At 39.6% G+C, this 22,713-nt stretch overlaps 1 long non-coding RNA gene across 1 annotated transcript; it reads right to left on the bottom strand.

Annotated features, from left to right (window-relative positions):
- Positions 1-761: 761 nt before the first annotated feature.
- LOC132106317 (uncharacterized) lies at positions 762-20,831 on the bottom strand. The gene is made up of 3 exons (XR_009424112.1): positions 20,746-20,831; positions 1,041-1,143; positions 762-955 (listed from the first exon to the last, which is right to left on the bottom strand). It is a non-coding gene; the product is annotated as an uncharacterized LOC132106317 (long non-coding RNA).
- Positions 20,832-22,713: the final 1,882 nt, after the last annotated feature.

Genomic DNA, 22,713 nt, shown 5'->3' with positions numbered 1-22,713 from the left:
TTAGACTGTTGTAAGTCATGAATGTTTTGAAATACAGACCTAAGGTTGGTCTCTTTAAAATTTAAATTGGCTATAAAATTAAAGCCATATGAGTAAATAAATTATGTTAAGGTTCCCGTGAGATTTTTATTTAGCCATTATTCCAAAAACAGCTACCAGGTGACACCTTGACTCCAATGATTTTTATTTTATTTTATTTTTTTCTAGTCACAAATTTATTTTGCAACATTACTAAAAATAACACACCAAATATGACATTCAGACCTTTCAACAGTATGTATTTTCTGAAGATTGAAAAAGTTTTGATGTGAATGACAAATATTTACAAAAGCCTCCTGATTTTTCTTAAAGCTTCCAAAAAATCTTAGAAAGTTTAAGAAATATGTGAAAATTTTCCACTTTTTTTCAAATCATAAACAGGAATGAATAGAACTGAGTGAACTTACAGTACATTGTTTTATATGAAGGCCTGTGTGTGTGCAATTGATTTATTTATATTTTACTTTTAAGAGAACACTTAATTTTCCAGAATATTATATGGTGTGTTGCAGTCAGTTCAGATATAATTCACACTCATTAACTGAAAAGAGGTCAATTCCTAAATTTGCCCAATTTAGGTCTGTCTGTGTACAAAGGGACTTGGTATTAAAATTGCTCTAAGTGATTTATTTATGTAATGGTAAAAAGTATCTTTCACAACACTAGTCATTTTATAATAAAATATGAAAAAGTGTTGTTTTTTTACTAGGAAACATAATTACATCCCCTACAAACTAAAATCATATCTGTGCTAAAATAAACCTTAAATTAAATCATTAAAATAAAAACTGAATTTAATTGTTTTAAGGTTTTTGACAGAGTTTACAATATATCAACCATCCTGCCACAGGGTTGACACTTCTGAGCACACAGCTGGAGTGAAAGTGAACCAGGACCACCACTGCTGCCGTAGAAACTAGGTGTACATAAGGAGAGTGAAATCTGTTTAAATCCATTACAGAGAAGAGCATCACACTTTCAAATTCTAATAATGTGATTACCTTAAAAATGTGTAACTTGTGAAAACGCATATCCATTTGGCTGAACTCTCCATGTCACTTTTGTTTCCTTTTCTATACCCCATTCCTTCAGCTTCTGTTTTATCTAAAGAAAAATCAAATATGATATGAGCTATTTTCATTTATTTTTTTTCTATGGTTTACAATATGCAACACTTACTAAAATGAGAGACATCTGAATACCATTGAAATCTTTACGTAAAACAGTGACTCTTATTACTTTTTTAATTTTCTAGCAGTAAACAACAATACATACAAAATGTATAAGATTTTGCCAGAATGTGTAGCAGGGTTGGGAAAAAAACTTAAATGAAGCGTTCACTCAGCTAGTTTAACCTTTTCAGTGGTGAGTTTAAAATATTCTAGCGGTCTCCCCAGAGTGATATTCTGATTCATAAATATGTGTAAATGAGTGTGTTTCGTCATATAAAAACATTTCTAAATAATCTTGATCTGTAATGTGAGATGGGCGCCACCATGTTTGTTCGCGCTGTAGTATAGAGAGTCCTGTCAGTCGGATTTACAGCATGCGAATTGAATTCATCAATCTCTCCCGAAACACAAGTAATAAGTGGCGAAGGTGAACTGGGTGAAGAATAGAGAAAACTTTATAGTTACTTACGCTATGTGTATCTGATATGAATAAAAAACATCTGCAAATAACATTTGAATGGATTGTTATTGTTGCTTCCATAGACATCTGTATTTTTCAAACTCTAAATGTATTGTAAATACTAGTATTTATGTGTATTTAAATGTCTGAAACCTAAAATATGCATTTTGTGGTTAATAACACTGCATAGCTTTTATAATATTACAAAAGCAGTGCATATCTCTCTCTGGCTCAGCACCAGCCAATGCGCGAAACCACAGTTTGAATGTTGGCAGTTATGCAACATCACCAAACCTTCTAAATCCCATATGTGGAACTATACTCTGAGGGGCATGGAAATAAAAATCCCATATGTGGGACCGTACCCCTCAAGGGGTTAGTTCACCAAAAAATGTAAATTCCATCATTAATTACTCCCCCTAATGTCGTTTCAAATCCATAAGACCCTTGTTCATCTACGGAACACAAATAAAGATATTCTTGATAAAATCTGAGAATATTTTTCTGTGCAATTAAAGAAAACAAAATTATGAATTCATTCCACAATTCCTTATCTTCCATGCCAGTTGCTGCACATTTGGATTTCATATGTTTCACATTTGTTTTCCATAGAGGAAAAAAGGTCTAATGGGTTTAAAATTACTCGAGGGTGAGTAATTATTGACAGAATTTTCATTTTTGGGTGAACTATCTCTTTAAAACCAAAAATTGTTTTATAGATAATACACAAAACCACATTGTTGTTGCAACAGAGTATATCCCCATGGCGCATGTTGGGCCTCTCATGTTGAATCATAACAGTACATTCTCCTGTCTCCCGTAGGACAGACTACTTTGGAGAACAGTGTCAGACTGCAGATACATATCGGACTTTATCCTCTCTGTTCTTGTTCGGCCACATTCTAAGTTTCTGGTGACAGCACTCCAGCTGTGCACTTTAAATGAAAAATTTTGTTGTAGAGAAGAAATGCAGAAAGGATTACATTGCATTGGTTTAGAATTAAAGAATTATTAAATTCTGATTTAAAAGCTGTTGCTTTAGCTGCTTTTTGAAAGGTTGTGGTGGTTTCAGAAGGTTGGTATAGGTTGGCATCTCATTCCACCAGAGAGAAGCAGAAAAGGTGAAGGTTTTGGAAAGTGACATTGTGCCTCTTTGTGAAAGAACAAGGTGCTGCTTGTTCAATGACTGTATCTGATGAGAGAGCTACACTTATGAATTGCAATTAGATTATTTTAATGCTTAATTGGGTGGTTGTTCTGCACGCTTAGTAAACAAACTACAGCTAGTCCAAAATGCAGCAGCAAGAGTTCTTACTAGAACCAGGAAGTATGACAATATTAGCCTGGTCCTGTCAACACTGCAATGGCTCCCTATCAAACATCGTATAGATTTTAAAATATTGCTTATTACTTATAAAGCCCTGAATGGTTTAGCACCTCAGTATTTGAATGAGCTCCTTTTACATTATAATCCTCTACGTCCGCTATGTTCTCAAAACTCAAATTTGATAATACCTAGAATATCAAAATCAACTGCGGGTGGCAGATCCTTTTCTTATTTGGCGCCAAAACTCTGGAATAACCTACCTAACATTGTTCGGGAGGCAGATGTCAGGAGAAAGCAGGTTGGATTCAGATGCGGGTAAACTCAAGGCTTTATTCAAAACAGAGGAGACAGAAGATGAGTCACAGTTCACAGGTTTCACTCGCAGTGACAGGATGAGTAGCAGATGAGTCACGTTTCACAGGTTTCACTCGCAGTGACAGGATGAGTAGCAGATGAGTCACGTTTCACAGGTTTCACTCGCAGTGACAGGATGAGTAGCAGATGAGTCACGTTTCACAGGTTTCACTCGCAGTGACAGGATGAGTAGCAGATGAGTCACGTTTCACAGGTTTCACTCGCAGTGACAGGATGAGTAGCAGATGAGTCACGTTTCACAGAAGTACGTATAACCGCCGAACCGGAGGGATGAACAGCTGGAAGCTACTAGGAGCTCTAGGCTTGTAAGAACAAGGGCAGAGGAATCAGCTAAACACACTGGAGCCTGAGGACAAGACACAACAAGGTGAGTACAAAGAGTTGCTAGATGATCGGAGCTATTGGTACGAATAAAAACAGTCTGACAATAGACAGAGAAACACAGGGAATAATAAAGGGGAAAAAATCAGAAGGACATGGAGAACAGGTGGCGAACAATCAAGGTTAACAACGGGGAAACAAGGGAGGCGGGGAAAACACAAACAGGCAGACGCGGTGAGCTGTCAAACATCCCAACACACACACCAAAAAGGCAGGTGATTAGCCCAGAGACCCGACAGTACCCCCTCCTCCCAGGAGCTTCACCTGGCGCTCTAGGAAGGGGCCTACCTCGATGCCGCCGGAAGTCCTCAATCAACGAGCGGTCCAGAATGTCCCGGGACGGCACCCAACACCTCTCCTCTGGGCCATACCCCTCCCAGTCCACAAGATACTGAAACCCCCTGCCGCGGCGCCGCTCATCGAGTAATCTCTTAACCGTATAGGTAGGAGATCCATCCACAAGACAAGGGGGTGGGGCGACTGCAAGCAGGATTAAGGGGGGAAGAGAACACAGGCTTGACCCTGGAAACATGAAACACCGGGCGAACCCGACCAAGAGTAGGAGGGAGCTTGAGCCTGATCGCCACCGGACTAACCACCTTGGTGATGCGGAATGGCCCAATGAATCTGGATGCCAGCTTACGAGAAGGCGCCCGGAGAGGCAGATCCTTGGTAGAAAGCCAAACCCGTTGACCACACACATAGGCAGGGGGAGAGGACCGGCGACGATCAGCTGCAGCCTTGGTTCTGCCAGAGGTTTGGATCAAAATCCTCCTGACTTTCTACCAGGTGCGACGGCAGCGCTGGACGAAAGCCAGGGCGGATGGAACCGCTGCGTCGGGTTCCTGTGATGGGAACAGAGGTGGATTATAACCAACAGCACACTCAAAAGGGGACATACCTGACGCGGCCGCAGGAAGGGTGTTATGAGCGTATTCTGCCCAGGAGAGCTGCTGGCACCAGGAACTCGGATTGTTGGATGCTAGACAGCGGAGCATTCTTCCTAGATCCTGATTGGCCCGCTCACACTGCCCATTGGTCTGGGGATGAAAACCAGAAGCCAGACTTGCGGAGGCCCCAATCTGCCTACAAAATTCCCTCCAGAACCGGGAGATGAACTGGGGACCCCTATCAGAAACCACATCCACCGGTAACCCGTGGAGATGGAAGACGTGATCCACCACCAGTTGGGCGGTCTCCCGGGCGGAAGGCAACTTGGGCAGGGGAATAAAATGAACCGCTTTGGAAAAGCAATCCACCACCGTGAGAACTACAGTGTTTCCCTTCAACGGAGGAAGCTCAGAGACGAAATCAAGGGCAATGTGTGACCAAGGACGGGAAGGGATAGGGAGAGGATGCAGTAGACCATCAGGAGCCTGCCCGCCGGGCACTCTCCCGGCACCTGCACCCCTCGACCGGCCTCCTCAACTCGCTGCTCGATACCCCACGAAAGAGCCCCGACCACCACCCCCTCAGGAAGGATGGCCTTGGCCGCAAACTCCCCCCCTGGAGCACCGAACAGGCGAGAGAGGGCATCGGGCTTGGTGTTCTTAGATCCCAGCCGGTACGAGAGGGTAAAGTTGAATCTGGCAAAGAAGAGCGCCCAGCGGGCCTGACGAGAGCTCAGCCTCTTGGCCGAACGGATGTATTCCAGGTTTTTGTGATCTGTCCAGACCAAGAAGGGCTGCGCTGACCCCTCCAACCAATGACGCCACTCACCCAAGGCCAATCGTACCTCCAGCAGTTCTCTATTGCCGATGTCATAGTTACGTTCTGCAGGGCTGAGACAACAAGAGAAGAATGCACAAGGATGAACCTTCCCATTATGGAGGGAACGCTGAGATAGAACTGCGCCAACCCCAACGTCCGAAGCATCAACCTCGACAATGAACTGGGCCTCCGGATCTGGAACCATCAGAACAGGTGCAGAGACAAAACGGGACTTTAAAATGTCAAAGGCTACCTGCACCTCCCGGTTCCACCTGAAGGACACCTTAGTGGAGGTCAAGGCTGTCAGCGGTGCAGCGATCTGACCAAAATTCCGGATGTATCACCGGTAGAAGTTGGCTAAACCCAGGAAACGCTGCAGAGCCTTCCGGGAGTCAGGGACCGGCCACCGGGCGACAGCTTCAATCTTAGCGGGATCAGGCTTGATCCCCTCCGTAGAAATAATGTGGCCAAGGAACGTAACTGACTCAGCATGGAATTCGCACTTCTCCGCCTTGACAAACAACTGGTTCTCTAGTAACCGTTGGAGAACCCGTCTGACATGCTGGGTGTGTAATTGGAGAGAAGAGGAGAAAATCAAAATATCATCCAAATACACAAAGACAAATTGATTGATCATGTCACCCAACACGCTGTTGACGAGTCCCTGGAAAACGTCTGGAGCATTGGTAAGACCAAACGGAAGAACCAAGTACTCGTAGTGTCCCGAAGGGGTGTTAAATGCCGTCTTCCGCTCATCCCCCTCCCGAATGCGCACCAAGTGGTAGGCGTTGCGCAGGTCTAACTTGGTGAAGACCCGAGCTCCCTGCAATAATTCAAAAGCAGAAGACATTAAAGGTAGGGGGTACCTGTTCTTGATAGTAATGTCATTCAAACCTCTGTAATCAATACAGGGGCGCAGAGAGCCGTCCTTCTTCTGAACAAAGAAAAAACCTGCACCAGCGGGAGAGGAGGAATGGCGGATGAGCCCAGCCTGAAGTGACTCACGTATGTACTTGTCCATGGCTTCTCTCTCAGGACCTGAAAGGGAATATAAACGACCCTTAGGCGGAGAAGAGCCCGGGAGGAGATCAATGGCACAGTCGTAGGGGCGATGCGGAGGTAGTGAGGTGGCCCGGGCCTTACTGAAGACCTCCCGAGGATCATGGTACTCCGCCGGAACACCAGTCAGGTCCGAGGGATCCTCCTGAGGAACACAAGACACAGAGACAGGACGAAAAACAGCACCCAAACATGACACGTGACAAGACTGACTCCAGGCTAAAACAGAATTACCGACCCAATCAATGTGGGGATTGTGCTTGTGCAACCATGGATGTCCCAGAATTAAAGGAGCCTTAGGGGAATCAATAATAAACAGTTCAATCCGCTCATAATGGCTGCCAGGAATATGAAGATCTATCTTGGGGGTGACGTGGGTGATTGTGGTAAGGGGACGGCCAGCTAATGACCATGCTGATACGGGACTAACCAAAGGGATAAGCGGTATTCTCCAACGTTGAGCAGAGGCAGCATCAAGGAAGTTCCCCTCAGCCCCTGAGTCCACAAGGGCGAGTCCAGTGTGTGAATGACTCTGGAAGGAGAGTTGGAAGCAGCACGCTGAGTGCGTGCTGCAGGAGAGCTTGAGCTGAGAACCGTGCCCACCAGGACTATCCGCCTCACTGGTGGACCCTGGCCTTTTAACGGGCACTGAAGGGCGAATTGGCCTCCCTTGCCGCAGTATAGACACGCCCCCGACGACAGACGCTCCTGCTTCTGCCGTGGTGTAAGCCGTAGACGACCCAACCGCATGGGCTCCTCCTCCGAGGGCTGTCGGCTGGCTGAACTGGCTGAAGAGGGCTCTAGGTGGCGCCACGGGGCGGGTGTCTGCCGTTGTTTGCGGCGCCGGCTGAGACGACCCTCAATACGGAGCGCGAGATTAATGAGTTGATCCAATTCCCACGGGAGCTCTATGGCTGTGAGTTCGTTAGAAATGGCAAAATCCAACCCCTCAAGAAAACGAGCGCGCTGCTCGCTCTCATTCCAGCCGCATGCTGCAGCTAAAGTCTGGAACTAGATGGCATAATCAGTGACGGAGCTCCTCCCCTGTGACAGTCGTGATAACTGGGCCGCCGCCTCGTCACCCTGAGCAAAGCGATCAAACAATTTGGCCATCTCTTGACTGAAATCCGCAAAGGTGGCACAACAGGAAGCCCTGGATCTCCATACGGCAATTCCCCATTCGCGGGCACGGCCCGAGAGAAGTGTAAGGACGTAAGCCACTTTGGTCCTCTTGTTCCGAGGTCACCGTGGCCACCAGATCCAGTCTGTGTCCAGATCAGAGGGTCACTGCAGTCACCCGGATCCAGTACGTATCCAGACCAGATGCTGGATCAGCACCTAGAAAGGACCTCTAGATCCCTGAAAGACAGCGGAGACCAGGACAACTAGAGCCCCAGATACAGATCCCCTGTAAAGACCTTGTCTCAGAGGAGCACCAGGACAAGACCACAGGAAACAGATGATTCTTCTGCACAATCTGACTTTGCTGCAGCCTGGAATTGAACTACTGGTTTCGTCTGGTCAGAGGAGAACTGGCCCCCCAACTGAGCCTGGTTTCTCCCAAGGTTTTTTTTCTCCATTCTGTCACCGATGGAGTTTCGGTTCCTTGCAGCTGTCGCTTCTGGCTTGCTTAGTTGGGGACACTTCATCTACAACGATATCGTTGACTTGATTGCAAATAAATGCACATACACTATTTAATTGAACAGAGATGACATAACTGAATTCAATGATGAACTGCCTTTAACTATCATTTTTGCATTATTGACACTGTTTTCCTAATGAATATTGTTCAGTTGCTTTGATGCAATGTATTTTGTTTAAAGCGCTATATAAATAAAGGTGACTTTGACTTTTGACTTTGGTCTCCTCATTAGCGTAACGCCGGGGCTGCAGAGAAAACACCAGCGAGCATTGGGAGAGAAACACTTGACTGGTGTTAGGATCGCCATCGTAGATCGGCGGGTTGTTGGCATGGGGTTCAGGCTCGTGGGACATACCGGTGTGAAGATAGGACCCCCGGCTCGTTGCCTCTCGCTGAAGGTCGTCCACCCGTGTGAGGAGTTTGGATACTCGGGCACTAAGAACGTCCACACCCTGCACGGTGGTGTTGAGCTGGATGGCATGCTGCCCTATTAAAACTCCCTGCTGTACGAGAGCCGAGCGAAGCGGATCAGATCCCGCTGAATCCATATCTGGTCAGACTGTTCTGTCAGGAGAAAGCAGGCTGGATTCAGATGCGGGTAAACTCAAGGCTTTATTCAAAACAGAGGAGACAGAAGATGAGTCACAGTTCACAGGTTTCACTCGCAGTGACAGGATGAGTAGCAGATAAGTCACGTTTCACAGGTTTCACTCGCAGTGACAGGATGAGTAGCAGATGAATCACGTTTCACAGGTTTCACTCGCAGTGACAGGATGAGTAGCAGATGAGTCACGTTTCACAGGTTTCACTCACAGTGACAGGATGAGTGGCAGATGAGTCACGTTTCACAGAAGTACATATAACCGCCGAACCGGAGGGATGAACAGCTGGAAGCTACTAGGAGCTCTAGGCTTGTAAGAACAAGGGCAGAGTAAACAGCTAAACACACTGGAGCCTGAGGACAAGACACGACAAGGTGAGTACAAAGAGCTGCTAGATGATCGGAGCTATTGGTACGAATAACAACAGTCTGACAATAGACAGAGAAACACAGGAAATAATAAAGGGGAAAAAATCAGAAGGACATGGAGAACAGGTGGCGAACAATCAAGGTTAACAACGGGGAAACAAGGGAGGCGGGGAAAACACAAACAGGCAGACGCGGTGAGCTGTCAAACATCCCAACACACACACACACACACACACACACCAAAAGGCAGGTGATTAGCCCAGAGACCCGACAGCAGACACACTCTTGCAGTTTAAATCTAGATTAAAGACCGATGTCTTTAACCTGGCTTACACATAACATACTAATATGCTTTTAATATCCAAATCCGCATTAATTAGGTCAACCGGAACCGGGAACACTTCACATAACAGCCTATGTACTTGCTACATCATTAGAAGAATGGCATCTACGCTAATATTTGTCTGTTTCTCTCTTATTCCGAGGTCACCGTAGCCACCAGATCCAGTCTGTATCCAGATCAGAGGGTCACTGCAGTCACACGGATCCAGTACGTATCCAGACCAGATGGGGGATCAGAACCTAGAAAGGACCTCTATTACCCTGAAAGACAGCGGAGACCCCCTGATATAGATATAGATCCCCTGTAAAGACCTTGTCTCAGAGGACCACCAGGACAAGACCACAGGAAACATATGATTCTTCTGCACAATCTGACTTTGCTGCAGCCTGGAATTGAACTACTGGTTTTGTATGGTCAGAGGAGAACTGGCCCCCCAACTGAGCCTGGTTTCTCCCATGGTTTTTTTCTCCATTCTGTCACCGATGGAGTTTCGGTAACTTGCTGCTGTCGCCTCTAGCTTGCTGAGTTGGGGTCACTTCATCTACAGCGATATCGTTGACTTGATTGCAAATAAATGCACACACTATTTAACTGAACAGAGATGACATCACTGAATTCAATGATGAATTTGCCTTTAACTATCATTTTGCATTATTGACACACTGTTTTCCTAATGAATGTTGTTCAGTTGCTTTGACGCAATGTATTTTATTTAAAGCGCTATATAAATAAAGATGACTTGACTTGACTTGAAGATAACTGACCCTTTACTCTCCTTTATAAGATATGTGCTTATAAACCAATAAAAAGTTATTTATAGCTGTATTTATAAGCTGCTTATTAATGACTATTAAGACATTAAGACTTTATAAAGCATGAACTGACTATTTACAAGTGAGTGCAGTTATTATAAAGTGTTACCAATGCATTTACTAATGTTAACAAATTAGACAGTATTTTACAGTGTTATCAAATCCTTAAATTATTTTTAAGTGTTTTGTAATGATTTTATTGACCTATAAGCATTTGTGAAAATTCTGATTGCATTACAGCTTAGTCTTCATCTGTGAGCTGAACAGATTTACTGTAACATCCATGAGATTATGAATCTCACAATGGCAAATTTTACTGTGTTGCAAATAGTGCATAAAAGTGTTAAACATGACACTTCCTGTTGCCAGCAGGTGGCGCTATGACTATAACCGAATCTGGGCATGTTGATTTATTTAGGACAGGACCCTTGTCAAATGTGTGAAGTTTGGGGCAGATCGGACTTTGCTTCCCTGAGTTACAGCAACTTCCTTTTTCACTGCATTAGTAGCATGTTTTATCACTTAGCTAACTGTTGCTAGCATGTTTTAGTATGCTTCTAGAATGTTGCCAGCCTATTTAACACTTGTTGATTCTTTTTATTTTTTTGCAAGTAGTCCATAACCATGTTAAACATGCCACTTCCTGTTGCCATTAGGTGGCGCTATGAGTATAATCAAATACAGGCATGTTGATGTGTTCAGGACAGGACTCTTATCAAACGTGTTCAATTTGGGGCAGATTGGACACTGTATGCCTGAATTACCGTAACTTCCTGATTCACTGCAGTAATATGATGCTTTAGCATTTAGCTAATTGTTGCTAACATGTTTTAGTATATTTCTAGCATGCTGCCAGTGTATTTATCACTTGATGGCACTTTTTAATATGTTCCTAGGAGTCACTAAAAGTGTTACATATGACACTTCCTGTTACCAACAGGTGGCGCTATGACTGTAACTGAATACTGGCATGCTGATGTGTTCAGTACAGGACTCTTGTCAAACGTGTGAAGTTTTGGGCAGATCGGACGTTGCTAGCCTGAGTTACAGCAACTTCCTTATTCAATGCCATAGTTGCATGCTTTAACACTTAGCGTGTTGCTAACACTAAGTGTTGCTAGCATGTTTTATTATGTGTCTAGCATGTTGCCAGCCTATTTAACACTTGTTTACACTTTTTAATATGTTTCTAGGAGTCTATAACAGTGTTAACCATGTCACTTCCTGTTACCAGCAGGTGGCGCTATGACTATAACTGAATTTTGTCGTGGGTGTTTGTTCAGGACAGAACACCTATCACACGTGTGAAGTTTGGGGAAGATTGGACATTGCTTGCCTTGGTTACAGCAACTTCTTTTTCACTGCCTTAGTAGAATGCTTTAACACTTAGCTAAGTGTTGCTAGCATGTTTTATTATGTTTCTAGCATGTTGCCAGCCTATTCAACACTTTTTGACACTTTTTAATTTGTTCCTAGGAGTCCATAACAGTGTTAACCTTGTCACTTCCTGTTACCCTCAGGTGGCGCTATGACTATAACTGATTTGATCATGGGTGTTTGTTCAGAATAGAACACCTATCACACATGTGAAGTTTGGGGAAGATCGGAGATTGCTTGCCTGAGTTACAGCAACTTCCTTTTTCACTGCCTTAGAAGAATGCTTTTGCACCTAGCTAAGTGTTGCTAGCATGTATTAGTATTTATCTAGTATGTTGCCAGGCTATTTAACACTTGTTGATGCTTTTTAATATGTTCCTAGGAGTCCATAACAGTGTTAACCTTGTCACTTCCTGTTACCAGCAGGTGACGCTATGACTACAACTGAATTTGGTCATGGGTGTTTGTTCAGGACAGAACACCTATCACACGTGTGAAGTGTGGGGAAGATCGGACATTGCTTGCCTGAGTTACAGCAACTTCTTGTTTCACGGCGAAACATCAAATTTTGTCAGGCCGCCAGGAACACACCCCTTAACGAAAACTCAAAACCTTTGCAATTTAACATCACAAAACACAACATCACCAAATTTGAAGATAATCCAATTAAAACTGTAGGAGGTGTTCGTCAAAGTACGAGGCATGGAAATGGCAAAAACTGCACAAAAATCATACAGGAAATTCAAAATAACTTACTTCCTGTTGGGTTTTGGATTTTGTACCAAGATACTTTTTTGTAGGGAATGGTGTGTTACATGTGTGAACCGATTTTCATGAATGTACGTGAAACACAGAACGAGCTGCACTCCGTTGAAATTTAACAGGTGGAGCTATCGAGCCATTTTGCCACACCCACTTCTGAAACCTATATCAGATGTAAATTTTCGCCAGTTCTGATGCGTGTGCAAAGTTTTGTGAGTTTTGGAGCATGTTTAGGCCCTCAAAAATGCGATTAATTTCGGAGAAGAAGAAGAAGAAGAAACGGGGCAATTCCAATAGGGTCCTCGCACTGCAGTGCTTGGGCCCCAATAAGAATAAGAATAAGAATAAAAAATAATCCTAAGGAAAACAATAGGCCTCTCGCCCTTTGGGCTTGAGCCTTAATAAAGTACATAAAAATAATTTGACCTTACAGCTCCAAACTCTGTTCTAGAGGACCAGCGTCCTTTAGAGTTTAGCTCCAACCCTAATTAAACACACTTGAACCAGCTAATCAAGCTCTTACCAGACACAATAGAAACTTCCAGATAGGTGTGTTAAGGCCAGTTGGATCTTAACTTTTCAGGACATTGGCCCTCCAGGATCTAGTTTGGAGACTAATGTCCTACAGAGTTGTTACTTTGCACATGCTTTTTGATCATTACAAATAATAATGTAAAAATATTTTCTTAGAACAGGAGATATGCTGTCTCTCGCATCACATACAGTAGGTGGACAGCCTAAATGGGCATTACCGCTGCACTGTAATTCAGTCGCGTGTTAAAATCATTCGCGAAAATACCGCCAGGTGGCACAAAGGAACAGATTGCGAAATGAATGTAATTGTAAAATTAGATAAAAGGAGGAAGTAAACAACAATAACATTATGATATAACATTGTAACATCTTTAAAAAATATTAAAACATTTACAGTGAGTTCATTTCAAAACGTAGGATAGACTTAGACTACAGTCTACTCATCAAAAATTTATAGAAGACCTTTACACAAAGGATCATATGCATGCTATTGTTATTAAACAGTAAATAAATATAAGGCCAATGTATGTGTGTGTGTGTGTGTGTGTGTGTGTGTGTGTATATATATATATATATATATATATATACGGATAAAAAGCTAAATGTTTTCATTTCATTTTCATTTCGGTTTATTATTGCTTTAAAAAAATCTTCAGGTTCCATATGCAGACCGAAATGAGAACGGTGCAGAATTTAGCAATAATTATTATTAACTGTTATTATTCTTGATTTTTTTCAAACTACTAACACTTTGCATTTTTTTAATTATGCCTTTTGCTTTAATTATGCCTCAAAAATGGAGTATTTTCTGTTTCATTTGTTTGATCCCGCTGGTGCTTCGCGGACATATTCACTGGAAACAGCAGTCATTCACCGTGACATTCAGCATTAGCAGCGGTCAACTTACTCCACATATTGTCGATTATGATTTTTTTCCATCGATACTGAAAACACGCATGAACTAAAAAGCCTATTTTACCTCATTAATAATAGTTAAGCTTCAAATGGGCAACATCACGAATATGGAAACGTTTGGATTTCTCCCGAGTGAGAGAGCCCAACCTTACCTTATGCTTAGCTTTAAATTATTATTATTTTTGTTTGTTTATAGCTAAGCCTATATTATTATATACTGCAATTATATTTATCCATTAGAATTATATATTTTTAATTCTTGTTTTGTTCTGATATATTTGTAAAATTTAAAGGATTTGTTGGTATATTATAACATTATTAGGCCAGTCGTTATTATTTCTAAATGGATTAAAATGCAACTTATACATGAATTATATAATATCAAAAAAAAAAAAAAAAAAAAAAAAAAAAAAAAAATATATATATATATATATATATATATATAAATGCAGCAAACGAAAATAGGTGATTAATCCGTTAAAATACAACCTATACACGACTCATATATTTTTTCCTCTCACAAATTAAATTTTTTAGTGTGTTTAAAAAAAATGAAGAAAATAAAGAAGGAAAACATGCAGAAAATGAAAATAGGCGATTAATCCGTTAAAATTTGTTACTCTGTGTTACTCTGGGTGACTCTGGGTTAACAGTAATTATAATTATTATATACTTCAGAGCAGAGCCTGCATAGGCTATCCAGGGTTTTTTTTTTCATTGCATCTGAAAATGACTTTGTGCAGCATATTCACTTCGTGTGCTCTGGAGCAGATCCGCCTCCGCGTTGCTCAGCTGTGGACGATTTAAAAATGTTTGATATAAAGGTTGCTGTCCCATTTTATACAGGAATTGTTCATGTAGAAAAATCTAATTATATTGTTAGTTCTAATTATATTGTTAACACAAGTTCATTTAGGCTATTTAACATGCACTGTGACATTTGATCCTTTTTAATTTATAAACACCTTGAGATTTTAAAGTTTAATAGTATTTAAATTAAAGTTCAAAAATAGGTTTTAACTTTTAAATTATTGTAAAATTATTTAATTATTAAATAACTATTAAATTATTTCTATATGAATTAGTAATATGTTATCATGTTTATTCTTGTAGAAAATAAGTGTTTATTCTTTAAGAAAATAAGGGAAAAAATAAGGGACGATCCAAATATTTGTTTTGCTTCACCTATTTATGTAGGCTACAATTATTCAAAAATAAATAATAAATAAATAATAAAATGTCATTAAAAATACCATTGGCCTGAGTAAATTTGACCATTATAGAATTGTTACTTTAAAGGTTAGTGATTTAGGTGGTGAAAATACTGTGAAATTACAAATGGCATTGGATTTTAGAGCATAACAACTGAAGGTTTATGAAACGTTAGCCAATAAAACATTTTTTTAAACAATGGAACTTAAAGTTGTGAACTAAAATATCATCTCAACCATACAGCATGTGAATAAATAAAATGCATACTTTTCATAACATTTCATTATTCATAAAATGCATAACGTTTCTGGTGTTTGGATTTGTACTTCAATATAATGAGCTCCAAGTTTAAGAATAGCCCTAGACTAGTTTCTCTCTCTCTCTCTATTTAACAGCATTAGCTCAATGAAATACATCTTCCTTCCGTTAGAATGAATGTTTTCCTGCCTTGCTAAATGTTGGTCTCATGATCAATAAGTTGTATTCGCCTCAATCTGATTTAGTAAAGTCAAACTGCAGACAGTGAAGCTGCTTTAGTGAGCGGAGTCCCGCGCGCTGTGAGACGGGAGCAGAGGATTCTGCTTGGTCTTAAAGCCTTCCGCAAACATCCACGATCACAAATAACAATGATTTTAGTAAAATAATGATTAATTATTAATTGATAATTTGTTATTATCATTATGGTCTTGTGAAAATAATAATATGGGCTGGGAGAAAATAATGAATACAAAGAGTAGTGCTGCTGAGTGCAGACATGTTTCAGCCCAGTAACACACCGTTCCTCAGAGCCAAAAAACAGACCGAATTCAGTTCAGCTGGAGGGGGTTTGGTTTTTGGGTTTAGTTATGTATGACTTGTGGGGGTCGAGATAAATGTGTGAATCTCTTGCTCTTTCATATGGACAGTGTCTTATGAGGCTTTCACTTGCTGATCTGGTTTATATAGGACTGTTGTTTTATTGTTATAGACTAAAAAATGGTCTGCCCCCACGTAAGATTTTTCTAGTTCTAGTCATTCATTTATTATATTCAACTAATCAGAGGTTTATATTAAATTTTCATAATCAAGTCTTAATATATTCCGCGCTCAAGCACATGCATTAATTTGACACAAAGCACATGCAGAAGTAGCCTAATAATTGTGAAAAATTAGACATTTTAATTATTAATAAACAAATGTTTTCTTTTCGGCTGCAAGATGAAATTCACAGTTCTGGCTCTCTCTGACGAGAGAAATGCAACATTCACAGATTGTTGAATGTTGAATATTAATGTGCCCTGTCAATAATGTGGATTAATAATTGAATTGAATATGAATATTAATTCATATTTTGCCTATGCATTACAACGTAAATATTTTTTTACATGCAATTATCCAAAATAAAACCAAACAAAATTTTTAATGAATATAAAACAAATAAGAATAAATGCTGCAGCAGCAGAAATGCAGCTGCATTAAAAAAAAAAAATTATATGAAAGCAACTAGGGCTGGGTGATAAATCGATTTTATCGATTAACTTGAGTTTGTAATTTACATCGGTTTGTTTGAATGAAAATCTGTTTTCTTTTTAACATCCACCGACGCACCACTCAGGCTCCCATAGTTCCGAGTGGCTCAACCCTCCCCAGCGAGTCTGACAGAGACACGCTGCCAAGCAGAGGATGATCGGAGCGGGGTGATTCTGACTGGAACGAGGAGAGGATATTAAGAGTCTGAGCATCGCGGTTTTCACTCGCTTCAAGAGCCTCCATCACGAGTACAATTCATGCCAACAGCCCATAATATAACTGCATATTCAGCAAGAATTCATGTTAAACATTTTTAGCTATGGCTTGATCAGGTTATAATGACTGCAAGAGACGAGTGGGATGTTAAATGCTAAGGAGTTTGTCTGTTTCTTTTACAGATTATTTTTGGGTTAAAGCATGATTTAAACAGATGCATGGAGTGAAGGCGGAGCGGTGTTTCTAGTATCACATATACATTACATTTACATTTATTCATTTAGCAGACGGTTTTATCCAAAGCAACTTACAGATGAGGACAGTGGAAGCAATCAAAAACAACAAAAAGAGCAATGATATATAAGTGCTATAACAAGTCTCAGTTAGGTTAACACAGTACACCTAGCATGGGATTTTAAATAATATAATATAAAGAAAACAGAATTAAAAAAAGAATAGAGCAAGCTAGTGTTAGAGGTCTTTACACATACACACACACACATACAATTGCATAATTAATGAAAAGAAAATAGAATATAAAAAGATTAGAAAGGTAGTTAGATTATTTTAAAGAATAGAATTAGAATAGTGAGTGTTAATGTTAGAGGGTCAAATAAAGATGGAAGAGATGTGTTTTAAGCCGAATCTTGAAGATGGCTAAGGATTCAGCTGTCCGGATAGAGTTGGCGAGGCCATTCCACCAGGAGGGAACATTTAATTTAAAAGTCCGTAAAAGTGACTTTGTGCTTCTTTGGGATGGCACAATCAAGCGACGTTCACTTGTAGAACGCAAGCTTCTAGAGGCCACATAAGTCTGAAGTAACAAATTTAGGTAAATGGGTGCAGAGCCAGTGGTAGTTTTGTAGGCAAACATCAATGCCTTGAATTTTATACGAGCAGCTATTGGAAGCCAGTGCAAATTGATAAACAGAGGTGTGACATATTCTTTTTGGCTCATTAAAAATTAATCTTGCTGCCGCGTTCTGATTTAATTTTAAAGGTTTGATAGAATTGGAATTGATAGTATCAGCATCAGCATCAGCTCTGTGCGCGGAAGGAAGTTGTTGCTGCTCTAGCTACTCTCACAGACTCTGCTGCCGTAAATAATATGATGATATGACCATGCAGTCAATACAGATATTTAATAAAAACATTAAAAACAACCAGGGCTGTAACATAACCCATTAAAAAATGCACGCCAGGTCTACACCGGACACAAGTGGCGTGGTCCGACAAAAGACAACAGAACCCAGTGTTGGATACACTGGACACGATCCCCATCAGTCAATTGATGCCTTGTTCTGTTTATGACGAAATGTTCTGACACTGCGTTCAGATGATTTGACACTGTAGTGTTATGTCATCAAGTTTAGACATACTTTTAGCGCAGTGGGGCACGGATGACAACTCATGCATCTGGTGTAGATACAGACAGTGACGGCTCTATTTACAAATAAGTTATAGAAAAAAAAAAAAAAAAACTAAACCAGCGGCATAACGAGATGGAAATATAGACTAGAAAATATATTTCCACTTGCTCTGTCCTCTGTCCATGACACTGACTCACTGCGGAGCTGCCAGTTTGAATCTGAGCAGCTCTTAACACAGAGTGGATGGTTAGATGCATGATGGGCTAGTATAAACAAATAAAAAAATAATAATAATAATAAAATAAAGGTCTTTCCAGCATTAATGTAATAACATTACAGTTTTTTTATCATCTTGTCTCAGATATAAATTTATAACTATATTAAAACTTGTTTTGATAAATTTCTTTGTCATTTGAATATTGATTTTAAAATCGATTTAAATCATAAATCAGATTTTTTTTAGGCCATATGCTATCGCCCAGCACTAAAAGCAAGTAAAGAAGGCTCCCTTTAAAATCACTTATGTTGTCAGTTAATGAAGCTCTTTTTTACATCGTGTGCATTTTGTTGTTTATAATGAGAGAACTTGAGTTTAATTGTGAGGACGGTTTATTAATCCGTCCATTCTTTAGAGTTTCAAAGATTTAGCTAAATCATGCAGGTTTAATTTATTCGTTTCTTGTTTTAGGCTAATTATGCATAAATAATGTAAACGAAATTATACAGTGATTCACGTTTAAACATGCAACAATTTCTTAATCAGTTTACAGACAAATGTCTTTTTCCCAAGAAGTTATCTGTCAAAAATAAAGGACATGTAACGAATAACAAAAATACATGTTGTTTTATTAAAGGAATTTAAAAATATAAATTAAAATATAGGCATAATACATGAAAATATTGACATTGTATATTAATCCATGTAGCCTACCACCCTAAAATAGGCTACCACTTTTAATGATCCGATGCAAAGTAAATCACAATTTAACACATAATTCATATAATATAAATAATACTGCACACCTTTTAAATGTATCAAATCTAAAATATGGTTTAATACCATGTAGCTTAGAGAAAATATAAGCACAGGCTCAGGCACAGGCTTGACATTTATCCTGTTTGAATTCGTTCTAAGAAATACACATAATTTCATAAGTACCAAACTTTCATCTGTGAATATTACATATTAAATATATCTTAAATATTTTAAATATTTTAACTAGTGTTTTTTTTTTTTCATTTTTCGTGACTGAAGCCGTCAAATGTAACACATCAACAAGGCAAAACTGACGTCTATTTGCGAAAATGTGCTTTGATGCGCTTGTTTGATAACTTGTGGTTAAAGCGCCACTCAGCAGTCAAAAGCTGCAAATGCACTTTACAGACACCGCGGCGGCGGTACGTGCGGCAGTAAAAAGGGCCTTTAGGCTGTCCACCTACTGTACATTATCAGTAGTTAAGTATGTGGTCTTGAATTAGATTATTTTTTCTCTCATTTGGACTCGGTCTTGACTTAGACTCTAAACTTTTAGACTTGGACTTGACTCGAACCTCTTTGGACTTGGTCTTGACTCGGTCTCGACTAGTCCTGGACTTGGACTCCATAAAGCTGGACTTGACTACAGCTCTAGAACTAATACACCCTACAGCTCCCTATAGCATACTCTCACTATACGGTATGCCACACACTGCACATTAACTCCAACACAGTTCAATTCTGGACTATACGTACACACTGCACTTAAAACAATAATGTAACTGCTACCACTGGATACCATCCAATGCAAATCCATGACATTTTGCATATCCAGTTCATGTATAATCCATTGAACCTTTGAATATTTGAGTGTATATATGTCTACATAATGTAGAATGTGTATTGCGAAATGTAAGTATGTCTAATAGAACACTGTGTGTACTGAGTATATGCATGTGTATACTGCACATTGTCATCTGTATAAGTCTGTATGTCTTTATGTAAATTGTTTCTGCACTGTCTGGAGCATGCTCCCAAGTATGTCACTCACCAAGACACATGTACTGTGGTGATGTGACAATAAAGTTATTTGATTTGATAACTCTGACAATTACATTTACCTGGGGTCAGTGTTACAAATAGTAGCAACGTTATTTAAAAATATATATACATAAACAGGTATTTATTATCGATTTATTATGCGATTATTGTTATCAGTAATAGTTGGTATTTACATCTTGCTGGTATTTAGTAGTATTTAAATCTTCCATCACTAACACAAGAAAGACACAAGTGTAATAAAACTAATATGATTTAAATCATATTAGTTTTATTACACTTGTGTCTTACTTGTGTTAGTGATCAAAGGCTCTACTAGGTACCTGAATTCTTACAAATCCTTCAGATAAATAAAATAAATTACATTAATTATAAAGTATGGTTAGTTTTATGTCAGATAATAACACAGGACGTGTGCCATTAATACTTAATAGGGCACTACAATGCACAGTATCATATTTTTTAAATGTGATACTGCAGATTATCCATAATCTGTTTTAACAGAAATAGTTTAATACTTACCTTCTGTAAGATAACAGTCATCACTGCAGGATCATTTATATTCTGACCAGATGTGACCCTCAGTCTTACAATCTGTTTCTTTGCACCTGTTAGAATATAAAAAGTAGTGCTGTTAAAATTAGTGAGTTGATGCAGACAATTCATTTTCCGATGTAATGCCGTTAAAGATATTTAATGGAATTAATGCAAGGGCAGATCTAAGGTTGGCTTTTTACAGTTTTTTTTCTTTACAAGAAATGCATTTATTTGAATGCAGAACGTCTTTATGGCCACATCAAATGGGAGACCTTTTTAGATGTACTCTTCACTTTGCCTCAGCGACAGGTGATAGTCAAACGGCACGGAAATGTTAAAGGTGATGAGGGAGCTTCAGTAGAACAGTAGTAAACTGCAATCAGATGAGATGTTGACAAGCCATATGTCAGTAATTTTGTGTCCTGTAAGTCGTTACACTGTGCTCATAGCACAATTAACTTCAGAGAACTTAAACATCTTTCTGCAGTTGAAATAAAATACTTTCTGATGTTCATTCATGTTTATTTTGTGTTGTAAGTAAATATGACAATCAATAAAATAAGACGATAGGTTCACGTACCGCTTGAACTGAGGCAAAATGATCTGTCAGGACACATTAAAGAGTCGCAAAATGGTATTTATTGTTTGAATTTCTTAAAAAAATGACAAAATCTGAATGCTGAGACCTTGTTTTATAGAAGTAACCTGCTCTGTCTTGTCGGCTGATGTGTTGTCAGTTTCCTCTTTGCTACGCCATGTATTTTTTACTTTTGAGAACATGATGTGTAGTGCGAGAGCGGCATGGTTTGTCGGACATAGCAACAGTAATTATGGATAGCAGGTTTTTCTACGATGAATTGCATGCATAAATACTATAAATACTGCAACTCTAAAGCCTGTATTTTTTATGTTTAGTTTGCACTTTAATTACGAGCATGCATGTCAGATTCGCATCACGTTTAGCAGTAGCTTTAAGAGCAGCCAAATAATAAGAGCAGCCAATATTGGTAATGAACAATTAGTAGCTAAGGACCAGACATGAAACTTACGTTGCATGCAGAGGAAAGGGAGAACGTTTGAGCAGACCTGATAACTGATTATACCACCAGGATCTGAAACACCACAAGGACTCTGCAGACCAGATTGTAAAGGCAGTCTAGTAAAGGAGGAAGTGGAGACTTCTGTTTCATCTGACCATTTCCACACATCTCTGAACAGTCCAATCCAAGCATTTGTATTTGGTTTCAACACATTTAGCTGGTTATGCTCAGTTTGATTCTGAATGATGGCCAGGTCTGTGTAATACTGTCTGCAGTGGCTCTGAGCATCCTTCCAGGTCTTGCTAACACTGATGAAAACAAACCGGTTTTCTCCATTCTCTGTAACAAAAAAATGTAAATAAAATAATAATAAAAAATTTATGAAATTGTATTTATTTTTATTAGAGCTGGTAATATAACGTGTTAATTAGATTAATTAATTATGGAGAAAAATAACGCATTAAAATTATTAATGCATTTGATGCACTTTCCCCGCCCCAGACCTATGTGGACCATCTGCGATTTCATAGTCAATTGATGACTAATATGAGGCAGGGCAACAACTTACTGCGTGATGGAGCCTAGAAAATGTCCCTAAAATTCAAGATATGGGGCAAAATGTCAGTTTGAAATTGTGTCTCATATTTACATAAAATAGTTAAGAAATGTCCCATGAGAAGAAATCTTAGTGCAATATCATACTAGTGCAAATATGATACTCATACAACAGTTCATTAAGAAATTAATATTGTGTTATTTTAGAACCAATCTTGTCTTTTTTGATCAGTTTTGCCAACCAGAAGATAAAGACAAAGCAGAACTGTTAATCTCCGAGCAACCCACAGAGCTTTATTTCTTAATCCACATTTTGAACGAATTTGGTGAACCATTTGGCACATTGAACCATTGGCAT

This window comes from Carassius carassius, chromosome 26 (assembly GCF_963082965.1).
Source record: "Carassius carassius chromosome 26, fCarCar2.1, whole genome shotgun sequence".
Classification (NCBI taxonomy): domain Eukaryota; kingdom Metazoa; phylum Chordata; class Actinopteri; order Cypriniformes; family Cyprinidae; genus Carassius; species Carassius carassius.
The sequence above is the reverse complement of the archived record's forward strand: the minus strand, read 5'-3'. Positions and strand labels throughout refer to the sequence as shown.